Raw genomic sequence first — 23,792 nt, 5'->3', positions numbered from 1 at the left:
TAATTGGCTCGTTGTTCAAGCTAGTTCAACAAGACGTCCATCTTGGTTGATAGTGGACATACCTCTTCTGGTACTTCTTCACTCTTATTGCATGATTGGATGTTACATGATGACCAGCCTTGATTAGAAGCTATCTTCTCCATAAGAGTTTCAGCTTTCCCAAGGGTGAGTGACATAAATTATCCTTCAACAGTAGCATCGAGTTGTTCATGAGCTTTTTGACTTAATCCATGGTAGAAACTTTGCATGAGCAATCAATCTTCCATTCCATGATGAGGAAAATCCAAAACATATTCTTGGAAACGTTCCCATGCTTTTGGAATGGTTTCTCCCTTCTGTTGTTGGAAGTTGGAAATCTTTCCTCTTAAGGCATTGATCTTGCCTATAAGGAAAAACTTTGCTAGAAAGGCCGTCGAACATCTTGCCCACATGTTGATGTTATCTTTGTTGGTGTAGAACCACTACTTCGCCCTTCCCACTAACGAGAATGGAAATAGGCGGAGTAGTATGATGTCTTGAGCAATGGTCTTGATTGTGATTGTGCTGCTTATCTTCAGGAAACTCTGAAGATGAGCACTAACATCTTCATGTGCCTTTTCGCTGAATGGGGTAGCTTGCAGCATGTTGATGAGGCTTGAGCTCAAACTCAAGGTTGTTAGTTTTGAGTGTTGGTCCAGTGCGAATATTCTTAGTGCTTGGAGCAGAGAACTCACGCAGAGTCTTGTCAGCCATAGCTTTAGAAACTGGTGTTAAGCTACCTCTTGATTATGTTGATTCTAACTGGAAGTTGTTGGTGAATCACAACCAATTTTGCAATACCCTGTATAATGTTATGAACAAAGACAAACAAGGGTAAGCCTACTAAAACAGAGGTGTTATGATTTCATCAATAAGTATTTATTTGATCAATTCTCTATAGAAATGTGCCCCTCCCCATCAACGGCGCCAGAAATGCTTGTTGACATTTCTTAGCATCACACTTTACTAAGTTGTCATCCCTAGCATGATGCTAGAAATGCGTTGTTGGTACTTATTAATGACACTTGTAAATTTAGAGAAAATTATATATGATAAAAGTAATCTACAAGCGCATAGATAATATACCATTGTAGCATTTCACCCAGGAGTATACCAGGTATCATTATTTATATTTTATCCACAGGGAGGAGCAATGAGGTTGGCATAGAGATATTAATAAATAAGTATACTTATGATAAAACTAGTCTCATGCTATGGCAGGGGTAACTCAAATGATAAGTAAATGATAAATGTAAGGTATTAATGGTATTCCAGGGATAGAAATAGATACTCATAAAATATAGTAAGGCTAAGCAGGAGATTCGTTAAGAGCAACATATTCCTAAGTCATTCCATATTTACTAAGTCTTTTGTACACCCAAGTATATACACTCTCATCTATAGCATAATTAACTTTGGATCTATGCATAAGGAACATTACTAAGGAAGATCAAGAACAGAGCTTGACTCCCTTCGCAACTGGGTTCTACTTACTCTATAAATGGGGAGTGGACTACAAAAGACTCAACGGGAGTGTCACATCCACAATCTACCACATGACCCAGAGTGTAGAATGCATCCGTAGGTAAATAATATTTAAGCACCATGCTTACATAATGTTGACCACTTAACTTACTCAAGTATTGAGTTATGCGCTTTGCAAACATTGTATAAATTCATCATCAATCATAACTATATCAAGCATACAAGTAGAGCAAACTAGGATCATGATAAATGGCAACATAGCATTGAAGTAGCAAAAAGTCATAAATAAGAGAGATACAATGGCTATACCAGTCTCCAGACAGCGAATCAGTAATCCTGAGCAATAGCCCACACTCAACTTGAACCTTGCTAGCTAGCCTATACTAGAACTTAAGGAATTGGAGCTCTATTCTCTTCTCTCTGGAAACCCTAATTTCTAGTCTAATATTGACTTATGGAAGATTGCAAAGGAGGGGGGCAGGGGTTGGTATATATTCACCAGAGCATCAATCCTGAGCCCTCTGATCAAACTAACTTGAATAAATGGCGTAGATGCATTCTAGAAGGCAGTGGAGGAACCGGTGTCAAAGCGGATGCTGCCAGGTGGGACCATGGGGCCAGTCGGCCTACAAGTGGTGTCGCAGAACCGACCGATTTATAAGAGTACAAGTACAATGGTAGCCCGCAAGTGGTCACACTGTCATACTTGAACCCATATAAACCCGGTAGTCCGTCGAGTACCACGACGGGTCTCGATAAATGATTTACAACAACCAAGATCGTACATGATTCAACATACATGTCACATATTACATAAAGTTCACAGATACATTTTCATCATCGGAGTATGAAACAAATTTATTACAAACCAAGTTTAATAGATAAAAGCGGAAGCAAATTAAGTTTGAAAGTAGCATTTGCCAACATAGTTTGATACAGTGCCAACGTACGATCACAATCCACAAAAGCATGTAGAAGGATTAAATAAGAAGCCTGCCCAAGGCTTACTCCTCATCCACAGCGGGATAGAAGCAACTCTTGCAATAACCATGATACACAGTGCCATCTGCAACAATGGGAAATAAAACCCTAAGTATGAGAAGGTACTCAGCTAGACTTACCCATCATAAACCAGAAATAAAATGACTCCAAGGATCATGCAAGGCTGTATAAGTGGAGATAGCTTGACAACATTTTGCATAAAAAGCGATTAACTCAGTTATACAATTATACTTCTATTATCAAGTTAATTATGACTATCCATCTCTAAATTAGCAACTATCCTATGCCAAACATGTGGTATAACATTTTAAGAGCATACAATAGTAACCATAGCAGGTATTGTAATTCCATGTTTATCCGAACCATCGTATTCCATAGTACAATTACTACGATGTTGGGACTAGCCAAGTTTCTCACTATCCGGGAGAGACGGCGATTCGAATCGATTTTAACCAGCTAGGAATTTTATTCCTAACACAAACCCGAGTCTACTTGCCATGGTAGCCTTAGGTCACCTTTGGTATAACTCAAGTACACAATTCGCGGGTTCGCCCAGCGCCGCACAATCAGGGACACCAAATGCCAGGACGTTCAGGCCCAGCCTGCCCTTGGGCTCAGTCTGGCTCCCCACACATCCTTACTACCATCCAGAGTGCGCACTCTTATAGAGCAGCGCCCGGCCTGAGTTGAGCTACTCGGCTTCGTGGTCGGAACGAGTTATCCGGCCAGCTAAGTGATAGGTATGCGTTCAATCTTGTCAGAAGTGCCAACAACGGTACGGTCCTTAATCGGCACAGACAAAATCACATGAGTCAACCTACCATAGACTCCGCTCGGCCTTGATTTACTTTTACCCCATGGTTCTTTTCCACGATAGCAAATATAGCCAACCGTACTTCGGTATCCACCTATATCTCGCAGGTGACAGGAAATCACCCGACTTCTATCGGTCTAAGCATGGCTAAGCATATATTCGATCCTATACCTATACAGGGTTAAAGGTATTATTATTGGACAAGGAATTTATATGCATCAAGTGGTTCCAATCAACACTTATAACCTAATGCATCAATCATAAAGGACTCGAGTAATATTTTGTAAAATACTGGGAGACTTAGAATGCTCTGGGGCTTGCCTTTCAGAAAGGAAGTGGGGCGGAGGTCAGGGCACTCTAGAAGCTCTTCTGTGGTCTGCTCCTCGCCTTTGGGAGCTGCGGCTTGAGGAATCTTCTGCTGGTCCCCTTCCTCTCCTTTCGTTGAACTCCAGCAACATTATCTCCTCCGTCGATCCTAGATGCATGAGTATGACATAAGACATGGCGAATGCATTCATGTTGACAAGTATAGCATGGTGATACATGATGAATGGATTCTTGTAAGCATTCTTAACAACATGGTGTTGAAGTAATAACAAGTGCATCACATTTTACTGAGTATGTGCATATCTCTTCTTGATTATTTAATCAACTACTTCAACAATGCATTTACTATACCACAAAACAGCAGCTACTTGTTTTACTCATAACTGAAGTTCTACTTATCCAAATGTGGTGATCTTGGACTTTATGGAAAGCTTATCAAATTATCTACAACTTTCTCTTAATACTCTTACTGTGATTCAAGAGTTATGTAGGGCAAACAATTCATTCAATCAAATCTATCCAGAAAGTAAACCTTTTGGACAGCAAACTTGTAACAGCTAGAACTCAAAAACCTTAAGTCCTATGACTGTGAAAATTTAACACAAGGTAGATTAGTAATTTATCTACAACTTTGTTATTAACAAGTTTTATAGCAGAGACCATTATTCATATGAAATCATCCACACAATCAAAACTATACATGCAGTCTTGTATTTGTATGATAAAACAATAATTAGTTATTTGTATACAATCAATGGCTTCTAAGCCTTACCATTGACATCAACAGTTACTATGCATCATAAGAACCATAGAAAACATCATGCTTAATCACAATCTAATTATTTAAATGCCTTTATTATTTTAATTAAATAATTAGGGTAAATAATAAACATATACTAAAGCTGCATCATAAATTCTCAACAATTTACAGTGACTTAGTAGTGCTACCAATAGACTACTGTAAAAGTTTCATGCCATTTTACCAAGTAAAACATCCTATGAAAAAATGACAAGGCATAAAGGCTTAAAATAGCATAAATAGGAGACCCTAGTGAAAAGTGTTAAGCAACAGATATTATATTTTTCTTAGCATCCATATGGTACTAGGACAACCTCCAATAAATTTCATGAGTATTGGATTCATAATTAATTTATAAAAATTCACACAAGGATCACCTAATTATTAAAGGAAAATCTATAACTAGAAATCTATTCATTCTATGGCCCTTAAATTTTTACCAGAGCTTATACTTATCAACAAAAGCTCACCACATAAATTTTATAATTTTTTGAGCACAGGAACTCTAGATATAAATTAAACAAGTTTACATACATTTAAAAACACATTTCAAGTTTCATTTTAAATCTTCTAGAAACTCTACTACAAATGCTAATATCATATTTTTCATAAATACTACACTTCCTAAGGAACACTACAAAATTTGGTTCACAAAATTTGGATCTCTATAGCTCAACTTATCAATTTTCAAAGATTGCATCTAAATAGGAAATAAATGAACTATCCTACTGCTATACAGTCGTTGTCAATCGGCCCCACACGTCAGTGAAACGAAACAGGGCAGCGGCGCTGCTCAACACTTGCACGGCCAGAGTTCACCGATGACGAGCTCACCGGTGACGACAAGTGGACCAACATGTTCTACAGAGCAATGCGCGTCGAATGACCTAGGTGGTGGCAGTGAAGATGTGGCGGAGCATGCTCGTCGCCGGCCATGGCGGCATGGCGGCGTTGCTCTGCGGTACGCCGGTCATCACCGGCCACGGCGAAGCTAGGCGAGGTGCGCAACAGCATCACGATGACCTAGTGACGCTGTTTCAACTACATAAGCCTGACGAAAAGCTCCGACGAGCTCCGACCATGGCGCGGTGGCGCAGAGGTGAGAATGCGGCGACGTGGGTCGCCGTGTTCCGCGCCGGCGAGACCACCAACGGCGGTAACACCATAACACAAGCTAACCCCCATCCTAACCAAGCCCTAATGCTAATAACCGGAAGAAAAGCGTGCGTGAGCCGAGCGGTGGCGAGTTCGCCGTGGAGGCGGCCATGGCGGCCGAGATTTCCGGCGAGAGGGGAAAAGGCGAATACGCCCTCACCGAAGCTCTATTGACGCAATGAATACGTCAAGGTGGTGGAGGTGGACGTGGCATAGCTATGGGCAAGATGGAGACGATGGCGGTGCGGTGGAGCACACGCAAGGCGACGGTGAAGGTGATGCTGTGCTCGGCGGCGAGGCTGCGCTGCTGCGAATGGCGAAGGAGGAGGCAGAGAATTGAAAATGTGAGCGCGGGGATGGAGCGGCGAGTGCGGGACGCGATATAGTGCGCTCTGGCCCGACACGGCCGCGCTGGGCAGGACACCGGCGACGTGCAGCCTCCACCGGCTCCATGCAGCGTTCATGCGCTGGCGATGGTCGGCTACTGTTGGTCATCATCAGAGGTGAGTGATCCGGCCTGACAGCGTGAATTGACAGCGCTCGATCTCCTAACCCATGAGGAATTAGCACCAACGATCTAAACCAAACTTGTAGCCCTATGTACCAGCTAGAATTCTTATTTAAGAATCAAGGCCTAATTCTAAATGGTTAGTGAGTAAAATCATCTCAAATTGGAGCCTATCAGACTGTCAGCGCAAGAAGACTTAGAAAAAATTTGCTAATTGTTTATAACAGTGGAAAGCTGATTTTTGTGAGCAAATTTCAAGCATGTTAGGAGCTAAACTAGTCTATGACCCAAAAATAAAAGTTGTTCCTCTTGTCAAGTACTACAACTTTGCTTTAGTGACCACCTCCATGCAATGTCTCTATCATATGGTTCAAACTTGGTCAAACACATTACATTCACAAGATGACTTATACTGGAACTATGACTTAGTGACCACTTTAGCCCTAACCATGAATACCAAAGTTGTTCATAATGATCTTCTAAACATGTTTAAGATATTTGTAAGGTCACACAATCATTTCATGCATTGGTTACACATAGAGCTTCCCAGTTCAACACAGAGCATCACTTGAGTACTTGATTAGAAAAAAATATCTTCATGAACATTGTTCCACTAGTTATCATAAGTGTAGCTAATATGTTTTAGTGACTCACATCCATCATTTACATGTATTCACTCATGATCATATGCATATATAAAGGGAAACATAAAATAACAAGCAATGTTGCATATGTTTCAATCACATGTTTCAATTGTAAAAGTTCAAATATGAATGCTTAATGCTCATGCTCATGCAATGCAAGTCAATTTATGCAAGGCTAACACCTAGGGTGTTACAAGTGGGGCTGGTCGGCCCCACATGTCATCCTCTGTAGGTCTACTTTGGTGGCATGGCTTCTGGTGTCCTTTGGAACCTTCCGAAGTAGTTTTTGCTGCGGATAAGTGCAATTTTATTTGACGTATTGATCCTCCTTGACGGTTTTCTGGATAAACCCTGCTGAAAATATAGATTCACCAAAACTTGTGGAAATTGTCAGTTTAAACCCCTAAGTCTATGCTGGTGATCATTTTCATGCATGATTTCAAGCTTTATTGGTGGTTTCACATTTTCCATGGGCTTTAGTATCTTCCATCGTCATTCCTCAAACATTCTCACCCTCGTCCAAACGCGATGAAATCTTAGTCTAGCATAGGTTAAAGTGAGCCTCGCCTAAAAGAAAGGGGGCATCACCGTGCCTTAAGTCGCAATCCAAAACAAGCGAGCCTCACCTAAAAGAGAGAGGGGTGTCGCTGCGCTTTAAATCGCCAATAGAAACAAGCAAGCCTTGCCTAAAAGAAAGGGGCGCATCATTGCACCTTAAGTCGATAATCTAAACAAGTGAGCCTCGCTTGAAAGAGAGGGGGTGTCACTGCACTTTAAGTTGATAATCTAAACAAGCAAGTCTCACCTGAAAGAAAGGGTGCATCGCTACGCTTGAAGTTGTTAATCTAAACAAATGAGCCTCGCCAAAAAGAAAAGAGGGGCATTGTTGTGGGGTCGAAACCGTGGCATGTATAGTTGTTCGAGTCGGTGTCAAAGTACGGGTCTCTGGTGGCTCGAGTGGACTCAAGAACACAAAAATCATGCAGAGAGGATGCAATGGTTTATCCTAGTTCGGGCCAATTCAGTCCCTACATCCTACAGCTGATGATCCTTATACTCCAAAGCACCCAAAATTGGGGGGTTACAACAGAGTTGTAGAGAGAGAGATTTGGTAGGGGGTTAGCTTGGTGCTAATTCTAAGGTTGCCTCACCGCCGATGGAGTCTCCCCATCATCGGAGAGGAGGGAGATGACGGGATGCAGTGGAGGAGCTCTTGGTGCCCCTCTCTGGGTTGCCTTGCTCTTAGTGCAGAGTAGAGGCGGATTGAATGGAATGGAATGTATGATGGTGGAAAATTGAAATCCCCCTCCTAGGTTTGACCTTATCCCTTATATAACAAGATAGGTCAGGTACATGGTGGTTTGGGGGTTCTAGTCTATGGTCTACATGTGCCGAAGTCTAGGAGGGCCTTGCAACGATGCGTCGTGGACCGTGGCGGTGTCATGGAGCTAAAGAAGCCTTGGGCATCGTTTGGCTACTTTGTTCTGACACCCTATGTGCCATGCTATGTTAGCTTGGATCGGCCTCCCCAGGTGGACCTTCTAGAGTCTTCTTGGTGGCAAAGGAGGTTGGCTCAGGGGCTGACACATGGGCCCAAAAGCCCCTGAGCCCCTTGAGGCCGAGGGAAAGCTTTGTCTTCTTGTGTCACACCCTAGGCGTGACCCTATCGAGGGAGCAGTTGATAGGGCCATGCCTAGGGAGCAGCACCGAGGAGCCCCCAAGCATCGGTAGCTTGGGCTTGTCTTCTTGTGCTTGGGCCTTGGCTGGCGTCGTTAGCCGTGCAGGAGCCAAGGGTAGGGCCTTGATGTGCCATAGTTTGGGAGGCTAGGGCTCTAGTGAGCCCCCAAGCCCTTGGTGGAGGTTGTGGCCAAGTCAGGCTTGGTCGGGTCTCTTTACCAGAGGGTGCACACAAGCGTGCCCAATGGGCATGGCCCCTGAGCCCCCGGGCGATCCTGGAGGGATCATTCGGGGGGTCATCTTTGGTCGAGAACCATTGGACCCAAGGCTTAACATACCCATATGTTAGGATCTCATTAGGAGCCCCCGAGCCCTTCATGGCCTTACTTGGCTGATGGTGATGGAGGGTTGAATTCAATCTTATGGTGACCAAACCCTCCTTGGCAGGGACGGCTTCCGCTGATTAGAGCGTTGTGCCCTACTTGGGGCCTTTTCCTTCAATGTGATGGGTGTTGCTCGGCTATCGGGGCCAAGCAAAGATGGTGTTGATCCCTTCATGAGTCTATGTCGCGTGGGCTCAGAGAACTCGTCTTAGAGTTGCCAACCTTAGGCCCGGGGGTGCCCTCCTTTTTTATCAGAGCCTACTGTGGGCTTGGTGATCAAGAGCGTTTGGGCTCTGGCATGGGGACATCTGATCATCCAAAGCACCATGCCCTTCTAGGGGCTGCGGTAGCAGGTCCTGGTCATCTTGAGCTAGCCTTCTAGGGCTGACCTTCTACGGCCATAGATCGAGGAGCGGGGTGCGCGTCAAGTCTTGGATAGAGGCCCTTGTTGGGCCCATTGCTCAGCGGTTTTCGACCCAACTTTCGGGGAGTTGGTTGGTTTTGGGGGGTGCGCCACCCAAGCGCCGGTCGATAGGGGGTCAGGTTGCTCCATCTAGGGAGCCAGTGTAGCCCCTGAGGCCATTGTGGGGCCTCCTTGCCAGCGGGAGCAGCGGCTTCTAGGCACGTCACTTCCACTGATGCCTTGCACATGCGGTTGATGGCGTCTGGGCCATCATGCCTAGTGGAGGAGTTATGGCATGCACCCCCGTGCCATCCCCGTCTTGTCTGGGAGATGGGACATCGGGGCCACGTGGAGCAGATCTGGCGGAGGGGGAGCTACGACACTTGGTGCACGTGGATCCAGACGTCGATGGTGGTAGGTGGGCCCAAGGGGATTCAGATCCCCTCAGGTCCCGTGTGGAGACGTGCGTAGAGTGGGCAGTGCACGTGGTGGAAATCAGAGCGGGGACTTGACTCGTTGTCAGTGGTTCCCTGACTTCACCTTTATTGCACGGCCGTCATTATGCAACTACCCTGATGTTTGCTGCGGGGATTGAAGAGATGCCTGGCTGGTTCCCTCGGGCCCCTTCTAGCCAAAGATGGCTGATTGGAGGGGACGGAGCCACTCACTGTGCATTGTCTAGGCTATAAAGGGGGGCCCCCTTCTCTTCTTCTCAGATCCATCTGCTTTGGTGGTGACGGCGGTGACGATGAAGTGCGACTCTTCCCTCCGGGTGAGCTTGGTCTTGTCCATCGGGTGATTGCTTCTTTGAGGGTGGAAGGACTCTAGTGAAGGAGGGGCAACGACATGATGCTAGAGGCGTCTGTCGTGTTCCCCTCCCCTGGAAGGTGTAAGAACTCCAGTGATGTTGCTAGAGTCCTTATGCCCTCCAATGGTGGAGGGGGAGCATGCTGCATCGGTCGCTACCCCTCTGTCTCGGAGATGGCGTGGGGGCTCGGCCCCGCTAATGGAGCGATGGTCGGCATCGTCAGGTTTCGAGCCTTAGGAAGGTGCCCCGAGGCCGACCCACTGGCCCGAGCCATGCATGCCATAGGGCACTGACCCAGAGGTCTATCAAACCCTATGGTCTTTGCCACCGTATAGGCGGCAGTAGATTGCGGTTTCTGCCACCGTATATTGTAATTGGGTCATTCCCAATTAATGTAATGAAATTACTTTCATTTGTAATCCCCTTTTACTCTTGAGTTGTGCTTAGAGACTTAGTCCCTCATTGGGATGGGTTGTTACGATGATGGCCTCATTGGCCAAGATCACCACGCCCATGCTGCTAACGGGTAAGTCTGTTAGAACCCCAGGTTTATGGTCGTTCCATGCCCTGATCATGTCCCCTAGAGGGGAGATCCTCGGCTTCCTAACCGAGCCACTCGTATAGTTCCTGAGCCCATCTATTGGTACTCAGGGGCTCGCTGCCTCCCTCGTTGGGTCACCACAAGTGGCTCTGAGTCAGTACTCAGACATCATTCGATGATCAGCCAGTTTCACTTCTAGGGGCCCAGCTAAGGCCTCTGGTGCCCGACCATGAACGTCCCTCGCACCTTTAGTTGCTTCTAGTGACCTTGAAGCCCAGTGGGCCAGCCTTAGAACCCTCGGCAATGCCCCTTCTGGGGGCCCCCGAACCATCATGTAGTGGGGAGAGGTGATCCAATGAAGGATCGGGAGATAGGCAGATACCTACAAAGAAAACGGAATGGACACAAGAGAGGGGAAAGAGGACATAGCTAGTAACGTGATTTCTGGGGCCACTCCGTTAGCGCCTCACCAATATTTCACCTGCTTCTCCTGCTCTGTCCACCTATCCTTGCTGTGCGTGGGGGCCTTGCACTGCGATCCACCTTCATAGAGGGTAGCAAGTGATCAACTCGATCATTCCTTTGGTGTAGCCGAGCTACCACTGGGGTTGCTCGTGTTAAAGGAGACTACAATAGAAACAAGCGAAGCAAGAGGGTCAGGAGGATGGGGCTTATCTTGGTTTTTGTTGTTGGAGGGGTAGGCCAGCGAAGGAGGTCGGTAGGTGGGTGTTGGCGTGAGAGACGGCACTTCTAGGCGGATGGCTTAGCGATGGCCTTCCCTCATGTGGAAAGGTCAAAACTCACCTCAATCGGGTCAACCCCTTCTGGGGGGTCGAGCGCCTAGATGGAGGGGCCAACCGAGCCACCACTACCGCTAGGAGTCTTGGCCACCTTGCCAACGCTCGATTGGTCAGGCATCACCACTGCCTTGGTTGCTTCCTCCGCCAATGCCCTTCCTACATCGTGGCCAAGGCCATTGGGAACATAGGGGGTGACGAGTGCAGCCGCTTGGGCAATGCAGTCTTGCTCGCAGTAGTAAGCTTGCTCGAAGCTACCCTCGACAATGATGACCCCTTTCAGACCAAGCATCTTGAGCTTCAGGTAGGAAAATCGATGATCTCGAAGGTGAATGGCTCCTTGCAAAAGTTGTCCAGCTGGCCAAAGGTGACATTGATCTGGATGCGCCAGAGGGGCACGACTTCCTTCCCAAGCATGATCCCATAGAATGGCGCCTTGCTGGGGCGTAGGCTGCTCCGAGGGATGCCCATCTTATCAAGGGTGTTGGCATAGAGTATGTTGATGCTGCTGCCCCCATCCATCAGCACCTTGGTGAGACACGTGGTACCCACGATCAGGCTGACCACTAGTGGGTAGCACCCTATGATGTAGACTAGGCCCGATCTTCCGAAAGGTATGACAGCGTCGATTGGTGGAAACTCGACGTTTACGATCTAGGCTTTGAACCAAGATTGATTCGGACCCCCGCAACCGTTACACCACTGCTCTGTTGGTTATCAACCATGCGAACACGATTGACCTCGCCCAGAAGGCTTTCTAGCAAGCGAATCGAGAACACAAGCAAGAATGGGATGAACGCAATCTGAAATTGCAAATAAATATGTGGCTTATGAAATCAAGAAGAAGTTCAAGTCTTTATGCGAAAGGACTAATCGCCACAGGCGAACAAGATCAAGAACTGGGGCCCTGGTTCATAGCAAGTGGCCTTGGCGGCGATAGGTCATGGGCGTCACCCCCCTGGACGCACCCCCTAATGGGCCCAAACACGATACACGGTCCAACAGACCAAAAGACGGTGTCGCAGCACCCTGGCAGATTCTGGACGCTAACTTGTTTCGACGATTCCCGTTGATTCCGAAGGTCTTTTGATGTGAAACCACTTGGATTCGCTTCCTTATCAAATTAGCTTTCCAGCCATATATGGATCGTCGAAAACGGAGTCCGGATGTGTCCTGGGTGATCAGTTTAAGGCAGATTGGTCCTAGAGCCCGAACCGGACTCGAACTTGAGTTGGACTGGGCTTCCACCATGAAAAAGATGAATTGGACGCCCATGCTGGACCTCCTCCTCTACTTGGTTTGTATGCGATGAAGTAGTGATGTTCTCATTATCCTCCCTTTCTTGAATTGAAGTCATCCTCGACTGAAGTAGATCGTCTCCTCCATTGAATGACAGCAACGATGGTTCTGGGAGAAGACGTTCATCTTGGCGCCCCATCCTTCGCAAAGGTGGCTGCCATGGTGGCTTCCCTGTTGGGAATTCATCCTCCTTCTCCTGCAAAAGGTTAGTACCAACAAGAGGCATAGCACTAGGAGTAGGACCAAGTGGACATATAGGCGATGTACAAGTTAGAGCATAACATGGTTCATCATGATCAACATGAATAGATTTAAGAGCAAATAAAACTTCTTTCATGTTACTTGATGGTTCATTTGTTGGTTTGCTAAAGTATTTATCATGGCCTTTCTTTTTCTTTTCAGCAAGTTCCTTTTCATATTGCACAATTTCAGCAGGTGATAAAGGAAGTAAAGCAATGGTCTTTCTTTTAAATATAAAAGTATATTTATTTTGCCTACCATGATGTACAATATTATTATCATATTGCCAAGGGCGGCCAAACAAAAGTGAACAAGCTTGCATAGGCACGACATCAAAATCAGCATAATCATGGTATGACCCGATAGAAAATTGCACACGAGCAGATTGTGTTACCTTTGCCTTACCACTATTGTTGAACCACTGAACATGGTATGAATGTGGAAGAGCATGTGTAGATAAACCAAGAGTCTTGACAAGCTCAGAACTTACCAAGTTATTGCTGCTCCCTCCATCAATTATAGCACGAACACGGAAATTATTGACAATGAGGAACATTTGAAATAAATTATGGCGTTGTAGCTTGTCTACTGGCTCAACTTGTGTACTCAAAACACGCTGAACAAGGATTGATTTGTAGTCTGCAGTGCATGCCACACTATCAATTACCTCATCAGGATCTTCAGCACTATCCGCAAATTTATCTGCATAAAGATCAGTTGCAAGTGCAAATTCATTATCTTCATCACTAGCACTAGCATACCCACCATCATCAGTAGCAATATATGCACGTTTGCTGGGGCATTCTTTAGCAATATGTCCCGTGCCCTTGCAGCGGTGGCACACAACTTTAGAAGTGCTGCTAGAGGAAGGTGTAGCAGATCCACTGGAAGAAGGTGTGATAGGAGAATTCTTCTTTACAGGCGCTGGTGGTGTCTGCACATTAGAAAATTTACTCACCTCGGTTGGACGTGAAGGAATGGATGGAGTCGCGGATGGAGTCGTGGATCGCCTAGGTTGTCGTCCATGTACTTCCCTTTCAGCTTTAATAGCATAATGATATAATTGGGAAAATCTAGTCCATTCTTTATAGTCAAGAACATCCTGTATTTCATGACGTAAACCTCCAAAAATCTAGAACACTTATCCATATCTTCCTCTTGTATGTTACTACGTGCTAGACCAATTAAAAGCTCCTGATAATATTCCTCAATAGTTTTACTACCTTGATTTAAACGTTGCAGTTTTAATCGCAGATCACACTGATAGTATGGTGGAACAAATCTTGATTTCATTCGTCATTTAAGTACAGTCTAGGTTTGAGGTATTTAAGCATTAGCATTAGCATTATTGCAAATATCATTCCACCAGAAAAGAGCAAAACTAGTAAACTCACTAGTAGCAAGTCTAACTCTATATTCTTTAGGTACTTGATGGGAGCTAAATTTTTTTATCTACAGCCATTTCCTAATCTAAATATGCTTCAGGATCAGCAGAACCAGAAAAAGGAGGTATCTTAAACTTGGTTTTAGAGAAAGGATCATTATTACCTTGGTTGTTACCTCCCATACCGCGTCGGTTAAAGTTCAACCGATTACGGTTACGTGCATCCTCAGCACATCATTGAGCTTCGGCTTCAGCCTCCACGTTGCCATCGTCCTCCTCAGAGAGATCATCATCATCTTCTTCAGGACATGGTTCAGGATGTCGTTGTTCAACATCTTCAATCCTCTTGGCCAAATTGGTGATTTGTTGAAGGATCTCATTGAACTTATCATCAAGAATGGCATGAAGCTCATTCTTAGAAACATAGTCATTGAAATCTATAGGTGCATCCTCGTTTCCTTGGCCGCTGCCTCCAGCTTTTCCTGACATGGTTAGTAGAAAGAAAAAGACAACACAAATAGTATTATCCCTACCAACTACTTAGGTTGTGGACAAGGAAAAATAAGGCACTCAACTCTCAAGCGTCTTACCACGGTCTTACAAGTGTTCTTACTAAAGCAACAGGCAGTGCAATCGGTCGGTGACTGTGATACCGTTGTAGCTTGAGTGTAATAGTTGCAAGGCGAACCTGTACTTGTTTAGAAGAAAGTGGAGCTTGGACAAGCACAATATAGTAGCAAGGAATAACAAAATTCGCAACTGAATAGCAAAGCTAAATAAGTATCCCAAGTACTTGTCTTAGTTGCTGGCCTACTCACGTTCCAAGTACCAGATGTATCAAGTGATGTGAACAACAAGAATATGATTAGGAACAAGGTAGAAATCAGCACATGCAAACACAGCTCAAATGGAGCCCTCTATGTGCTCCTCTAAATATTGTTCCTCTTTTACCCCTCTTTTTTTCTATTTTTTGGGCTGTCGTTGTTTTTTTTGGGAAATTTCAACTTTTTTATTTTATTTTTTTGATATTTTTCCTTTACTTAGGAGCACAAAAGAAGTAACCACAGAAAATATGAGCTTTGCTATTTTTCCTTTACTTTGGGCTGTCGTTGTTCCTCTTTTTTGTTTTTTTTATAACGGGGGATGGATGGATCCGAAATTTTTTTCTGATCGATTTTGATATATGGAACGTCGAAATCCGAGTTTATATGCGAGAACTAGACCAGTTTTAAGAACGGACTCCGAATTAGAGGACAAAACGAGAACAATGCGTGCAAAATTGGTCACGACAGCAATGATTTGATGGAAACAGTGAAGACAAGTGTAGGAAATTAGATGGCGTGGACTAGGGTTTGATGGATACAAAGGAAACTCAACAAGACTTGAAGATGTTCACGGATTATGATGAAAAACAAAGGGGAAAACACAAACTGGACTAAAAAACGATCTAAAACGAGGAACCAAAACTTGACCTAGGGCACAAACTCAACAACGCGAAACAGAGATGAAATTGCACGGCACAATGAGGCTATAGGATAGGGAATATGTGATGATGTATATTTTTTTGGCTTTTTGTGGACTATAGGTAATACAAAAACAGTAACAATCTAAAAAGGAAAACAAAGGTATACCTAACAGGCAACCTGGCTCTGATACCACTTGATGTAGACTAGGCCCGATCTTCTAAAAGGTATGATAGCGTCGATTGGTGGAGACTTGACGTTCATGATCTAGGCTTTGAACCAAGATTGATTCGGACCCCGGCAACCGTTACACCACTGCTCCGTTGGTTATCAACCACGCGAACGCGATTGACATCGCCCAGAAGGCTTTCCTGCAAGCGAATCGAGAACACAAGCAAGAACGGGATGAACGTAATCTGAAATTGCAAATAAATATGAGGCTTATGAAATCAAGAAGGAGTTCAATTCTTTATTCGAAAGGACTAATCACCATAGGCGAACAAGATCAAGAACTGGGGCCCTGGTTCACAACAAGCGGCCTTGGCGGCGATAGTTGTAGCAAAACGATGTCTATTTCATGAGGAAATCAAGAACTAAACAAAACCCAAACCCTAAGGAGAGCGACGGATGCTATTTATAGAGTCTTGGGCGTCACCCCCCTAGACGCGCCCCCTAATGGGCCCAAACACGATACACGGTCTAACGGACCAAAAGACGGTGTCGCAGCACCCTGACAGATTTTGGATGCTAACTTGTTTCAACGATTCCTGTTGATTCCGAAGGTCTTTTGATATGAAACCACTTGGATTGGCTTCCTTATCAAATTAGCTTTCCAACAATATATGGATCGTTGAAAATGGAGTCCGTATGCATCCTGGGTGACCAGTTTAAGGCAGACTGGTTCTGGAGCCCAAACCGGACTTGAACTTGAGTTGGACTGGGCTTCCACCATGAAAAAGATGAATTGGATGCCCATGCTGGACCTCCTCCTCTACTTGGCTTGTATGCGATGAAGTAGTGATGTTCTCATCACCCTGGATGAGGGATGCGATCGAGGTGATCTTCTTGGTCGAAGGTGATGGCCGTCTAGGCCCATCGAAGCCTCATCGGGGTGGTGAGGGTGTGAACGGCGTTCACCTCCTGCTCAGTGATGCGGCGCTGCAAGCGAGATTCATATGCCTGGGAGCCCCCGAAGATCATGAGGCAGCACTCAGCCTTGGGGAACTCATTGTCTTCCTCCTAGGTGCCATCCGCTGGGTCGCTGGCCTTTGGGTCAGGCTTCTAGGCCTTGCCCTATTGGCTGAGGGTGCTACAGATGTAGCCCCTCATGGTAGCGTAGTCCTTGAGGAGATGCTTTGCTTGCCCCCTGTGGAAGGGGCAGGGGGCCTCAAGTGCCTTCTCGAAGTGCTCCGGGCATGCACCACACCCATGGGGCTAAGGTCTAGCGGCATGGTCGGCCACTACCACCATCTCCTCCCCGTGGTGCTTCTAGTCTTTGTTCCACTTGTCACGGCATGGCTGGGACGAGGCGGGATCATCGCCGCCGTCACCACCACTAAGCTGGCCGGTGGCCTTGGCCTTCCCGCTAAAGTTGTCCTAGATGGCCTCCTCATCGGTGGCATACTAGGTGGTGATGTCTAGGAGCTCCCATGTCATGCAGGGGGTCTCATAGCTAAGCACTTGGATGAGCGCCTTGCAGGTCATGCCTTAGATGAAGGCATTGATTATGTCAGCGTCGGTGATGTTGGGGAGCTCATTGTGCTTCTTGGAGAAGCATTGTGCTTCTTGGAGAAGTATTGAATGTTCTCTTGGAGGGTCTCATTGGCCCTCTACCTACAATTGTGGAGGTCCTAGGAGTAACCAGGGTGGGTGTAGGTGCCCTGGAAGTGGCTAATGAAGACTAAACAGAGATCGCCACAGCAGCGAATGCTACTGGGCTCGAGTTACTCGAGCCAAGCTCTGGTCGAGCTTGATAGAAGTAGGGGAAGGTACTAGACGGTGAAGTCATCGTCTGACCCCCCTGACCTTCATTGCAAGATAGAAGACCTCTAGCCAATGGTTTGGGTTGGTCTCACTGTCGTACATGGGGATGTGTGTCGGTGGCTGGAAACAACTAGGGTAGGGAACGGCCTAGATCGCTGCCCTGAATGCCAAGGGTGTGGGACCATGCCTGACGTGGTGTCTAGCCTCGATGGTGTCACAGATGTCGCGATCGTCGCTGATATGATGGCATGCAGGAGGATGGCGAGGATAAAGGTCATGCCTTCGCTCCTACTAAGGCTTGGTGCCCTAGGCCTATGGCCAATCAAAGCTATTACTAGAGGTGTCACCGTTGCTGCCTCCTGCCTGTGGGATGTGTGCATTGGAGCGGTCCCTGTTGGTGGTGGCCATCATCTCAGATGGCCAGGAGAGCACAGCGCGACACTGGGTGGCTGAGCTCTTGGCCTACTACTCAAGGGCGACGTGGAGGAGCCACTTCACCTCACTCAGCTGCTCATTGGTCTTTGGGTCTGGTGTGTCAGAGGTGTCTTCCAGGCGGCAAGTGGCGCCGCCATATTGTACACCATGCGGGGGAAGCAGAGCCCGCTAGGAGCCCCCGTGTGGGCGTCATCGTCGTCGTTGAGTGGGTGTGTAGCTCGTTGCCATGCAAGGTCCTGCCTTTGGCACTCGAGCTCTTCCTTGGCGGTCTCTAGGTCCACCTACTGAGCCACAAGTGATCCTCCTTCTCACAAAGGTAGGCCACATAGCTATGGGGACTCTGGTCCACCTGTCGAGCCCATAGGTGATCCTCCTCCTCAGTAGGGTCCTTGCCATCGATGTGGTAGCACGTGCATGGTGAGGCATAGTAGTCAAAGTCGTTGGAGTCGTACTGCGAGCCATTCCCTGAAAGGATCTCGATGAAGGTGCGCAGTGAGGGGACGTCGACCCCCGCCATGCTAGAGAGGATGGTGCTTCATGGTGCCTCGTGACTGATGAGGTGCTCTAGCTCAAGCTGGAAGGATGCCACCACATTCGGTATCACGAAAGGTAGGTCTAGGAGGTAGTACCAGAAGCGGTCAGGCAGTGGGACCACCTCACCGGTGGTGATCTAGTGATGGACATTAGCTAGCATGCAAAAGATCTGGTGGTGTTTCAACACGGTGGGGTTCGAGCCTAGACTGGGCTGGATCTGGTGGGCCAGAACCTCGAGATCTTTTCCCAAGAGCCCTGGCGGAGGGGGCAACACCAGGGCTTGTTGCCTGTTGGCATAGCCCTATGGAGTGGACGAAGCTTGTCATAGCAGTCGGCGATGTAGGCTAGCGTCCCAAAGTTGAGGGCTTGGCCTAGAGCAAAGGTGTCGTCCATGATGCAGAACTCATTGGGGAAGCAAACAAAGCCTTCTGCGGTGGTGCCACTAGCTAGGCGATGAGGCAGGTGGCTCCAGCCATCATAGAGCCTGAATCGCACTTGACACTGCCCCCTATCGAGCATGCCAGTTGTCGTAGGGTCAAAACCATGACATGCATAGTTGTTTGAGTCAATGTCAGAGTACAGGTCTCTGATGGCTTGGGTGGACTCAAGAACACAAGAATCACGTAGAGAGGATGCAATGGTTTATCCTAGTTCAGGCCAATTCGGTCCCTACATCCAGCAGCTGATGATCCTTATACTCCAAAGCACCCAAAATCAGGGGCTTACAACAGAGTTGTAGAGAGAGAGAGATTTGGTAGGGGGTTAGGTCGGTACTAATCCTAAGGTTGCTTAGCTGCCAGTGGAGTCTCCCCCTTGTTAGAGAGGAGGGAGATGATGGGATACGATGGAGCTCTTGGTGCCCCTCTCTGGGTTGCCTTGCTCTTGGTGCAGAGCGGAGGTAGATCGAATGCAATGGAATGTCTAATGGTGGAAAATCAGAATCCCCCTCCTAGATCTAACCTTATCCCTTATATAACGAGATAGGTCGAGTACATGGCACTTTGGGGGTTCTAGTCTACGGTCTACGTGCATCGGAGTCTAGGAGGCCCTTGTAGCGGTGCGCCGTGGACTATGGCGGTATCGTGGAGCCGAAGAAGCCTTGGGCATCGTCCGGCTGCTCTATTTTGACATTGCATGCCAGGCTATGTCGGCTTGGACCAGCCTCCCCCAGGTGGACCTTCTAGAGTCTTCTTAGTGGCAAAGGAGGTCAGCTCCAGGGACTAACACGTGGGCCTAGAAGCCCCCAAGCCCCTAGAGGCCGAAGGAAAGCTTTGTCTTCTTGTGTCACGCCCTAGACATAACCCTATTGGGAGAGCAGTTGATAGGGTTGTGCCTAGGGAGCGATGCTGAGGGCCCCCGAGCATCGGTAGCTCAGGGCTTCTCTGCTTTTCACCCGGGCCTTGGCTGGCGTCGTTAGCTGGGCAGGAGCCAAGGGCCGGGCCTTGATGTGCCAAAGATCAGGAGCCTGGGGATTAGGTGAGCCCCCAAGCCCTAGGCAGAGGTCGCGGCCAAGTCAGGATTAGCTAGGTCTCTTTGCCAGAGGGTGCGCGCAAGCATTCCCGATGGGCATAGCCCCTGAGCCCCCAAGCGATCCTGGAGGGGTCAGTTAGGGGGTCTTCTTCGGTCGGGAACCATTGGAGTCGAGGCTTAATATACCCATATGTTAGGATCTTGTTCGGTGTCGCTGCGCTTTAAGCCGCAATCCAAAACAAGTGAGCCTCACCTAAAAGAGAGAGGGGCATCGCTGCGCTTTAAATCACTAAAATAAACAAGCGAGCCTCACCTAAAAGAAAGGGGGCGTCGCTGCGCTTTAAGTCAAAAATCTAAACAAGCGAGCCCCGCCTGAAAGAAAGAGGGGCATTGCTGCACTATAAGTCACTAATCTTGTAACGCCCCAGAGTCCAAATGGCTCAGATCCACTCTACACACTGAGCAAACCACACCTACCACCATCCCACTTACACTTTCGTCCTCGCTTCATGTAAAAGGATTAACCCGGGGATGGTGGAATGGACTCTAGAAGCCTTATATGTTGGTCTATCCTACCTTTAACAACCAAGGTGGGACTAAACTCTCCACAGTATCTCATTAACTTGCATATGGGCCACTATGGGCTAAATTCCAAACTAGGCCGGCTATCACATACACCCCCCTCAAAGGAACCGACGTCCTCGTCGACCCAACACACCCACAACTAGGCAAACGATGACCAGGAACATTCCCTCTTAGCACACGCGACCGTGCATCTAGTGCCAGCACATGTGCCATGTCGTGCACCCCCGCAGGGCCTACATGCACAATGAACCCCCCATGTCCACGCCCCTGACCCGCACACCCCCGTGGCCATGAAGGTCGACTCTGATACCATTTATAATGCCCTAGAGTCCAAATGGCTCAGATCCACTCTGCACGCTGAGCAAACCACACCTACCACCATCGCACTTACACTTTCGTCCTCGCTTCGCATAAAAGGATTAACCCGGGGATGGTGGGATGGACTCTAGAAGCCTTATATGTTGATCTATCCCACTTTTAACAACCAAGGTGGGACTAAACTCTCCACAATATCTCATTAACTTGCATATGGGCCACTATGGGCCAAATTCCAAACTAGGCCGGATGTCACAAATCTAAACAAGCGAGCCTTGCCAAAAAAAAAGAGGGGCACCGCTGCGCTTTAAGCCACAATCCAAAACAAGCGAACCTCACCTGAAAGAGAGAGGGGGCGTCGCAGCATTTTAAATCATCAATTTAAACAAGCAAGCCTCACAAAAAACAATGGAGGATGTCACTGCGCTTCAAATCAATGACAAAACAAATGGGCCTTACCCAAAAATTAAGGCAAGCGTTGTTAAACTTGAGTTTCAAAATAATGAAAGCAACCCTCGTCGCTACATCCAAATTTCAAAACCGAGCCAGACCACCGCACTTAAAACCCAAATTAACAAATTCAAACCTCACACAAAAGGGAATGGGCACCACGGTGACCAAGCCTTAAAACAAACACCATCACTTATACCACAACCCCCGCAGGGAACAACAGTCTGTACATAGTGAACCGCACAACTTAGACAAAATGATACAACCCTCGCCGGGGCCTTCAACATCAATGTGTTTTATAATTACAACACCGACAACTCAATCCTCTTTAGCATATCCCACATTAAACCATCTCCCGACGATGGTACTCCCAAACGCTAGGCGCATCCTCTTCAAAGCACACATCGAAGCCAATCTTCCCAACCATATATGAAACAACTTCCTCAAGAAAACTTTCAACAAGCACCCCCGTCACATCCTCTACAAACTCAGCCACATCAACTACCTCAACATCCAAACCACCACACCCATCGGCCTCCCACTCTTAATAAGTGGTCCCCAAAGAATGAGGGCCACTGGGACTAGGGGTAGACCACCCTCCAAAACCCTCGCTCGGTACATGACCATCGATTGCGATCATCAAGATCCAAGGGCTTCGGCTTTGGGACCTTCAGATTACCCTCGTCATCTAAAGTCAACCACCCCCACCCAAAAAGATAGTCAATCACATCATCTTCATCAACATCATCAACAATCTCTAAAACTGACCCTGAACCAAACATCAATCGCTCGGACTACCGATCCATAAGATCCGCATTCCTCTAAAATCTACACGCATCCTGATCCTTTTTATCGTAAGACTAGACCATCACCCACCAAAAATGCTCGAAAGACAGTGACGGAAATTTTGACTTGGCATGCACCCAGGACGCACAAGAAATGTACAAATCCTGACGATTCATCATTAGGGGCAAAACATCCAAGACCTTGTATGTAGGCCCCGTAGGAACCTACGCGACAAAGGCAACAATTAATCATTCAACCATCACCACACTGCGCACGAGCGCGACCCAAAATGAAGCATAGTGTTTTAACCTATCATCTACGACACACACCCACGTCAAACCTGTCCCGGTTGGTCTACATCCATAGCAGTTCCACCCTGCACAATGTCTTCACTAGCATCAGCACCCTTGTGTGTAGCAGCATCATCTCAAGGCGCTCCAGCATCGGCATTGTCCCTTGCGACCTCCCCAGCCACACTGAAGCCTTTTCCGAAGACACTGCGGAATGCACGCCCATAATAGAAATGTTGGCACCATCCCCAGTGCTCATGGTAGCCGGCAAGGGTGCCCTAGCATGATTCAACTACAACAACAAAAAAGAGAGAGTTAATGAAATTCAACAAAAATGGCGAACACGAAGGAAACAACAAACAATAAAGAACAAAAACCCCACCTCCTGAGTAGCCTTTGCTACCTCCTCAAATGCAAGGGCACGCCCTCCACCCTCCATCCAAAACCTCTTCAAAAAACATGTAGATACATTCTGGCAGTCCCGGTCCTGAGTGGCCCCTCGCACATCATCAGCACTGGGAAACTTGTGATTCACCCATTGCAACCGTTTAAGTGGTCACACCCTGACACCTAAAATGAGCGTGCAACCCCAGAACAGCACCAAATGCATCAAAGGCCAAAACATTATCTAGAAAGTGGGAGCAGTTGACCAACCTCCGCATTAAGCCATTCAGAGAAAGCATGCACATCTACCTCTGGCAGGGCATCACTCTCAGACGATCTAGCCTTCGCAAATACAAAGTCCAAGACAACCTTGGCAGACTGCATGTAAGTGAGCAAACCCTCATGGGTTTCGCTCAACTTTTGGCCATTTGACGCAGCCAGCTCCTCAGCCACCTTATGGGCCACTTCAACCCTCGCAAGCTCATCGTCCCTCGCAACCCTCACAACATTCGCTTTGCCTCATAATTTGCTTCGCAGTTAGATGATCAACTAACTCATTGCTCAGCATCAGCTCCGCCTCCGACATACAAATGCAATGGTACACTCCTATGTTCCTCCTCAGTCCCTCCCAAGTGACACACACGGAGGTCTGGGCTGGTAAACAGCTCAATATCAGCCTCATCAGCATTACATGCGCTAGCAAAATACCTCAAACTACTACGGCTAGCTTCGCCCCGCGTGCACTTCCTAGCTGGACCTTCTTCATCCTCATCTATGTCAATTTCTCAGCCTTCGCACATAATATGAATGCGC

The 23,792-nt window shown here is 47.1% G+C and overlaps 1 non-coding gene across 1 annotated transcript; it reads left to right on the top strand.

The window, feature by feature from the left end:
• Positions 1–265: 265 nt before the first annotated feature.
• LOC136490538 (small nucleolar RNA R71) lies at positions 266–372 on the top strand. The gene has a single exon (XR_010767817.1). It is a non-coding gene; the product is annotated as a small nucleolar RNA R71 (small nucleolar RNA).
• The last annotated feature ends 23,420 nt before the right edge of the window (positions 373–23,792 follow it).

The sequence above is a fragment of the Miscanthus floridulus genome, chromosome 10, assembly GCF_019320115.1.
Source record: "Miscanthus floridulus cultivar M001 chromosome 10, ASM1932011v1, whole genome shotgun sequence".
In the NCBI taxonomy this organism is placed as follows: domain Eukaryota; kingdom Viridiplantae; phylum Streptophyta; class Magnoliopsida; order Poales; family Poaceae; genus Miscanthus; species Miscanthus floridulus.
This window is presented reverse-complemented; position numbering and strand designations above follow the sequence as displayed.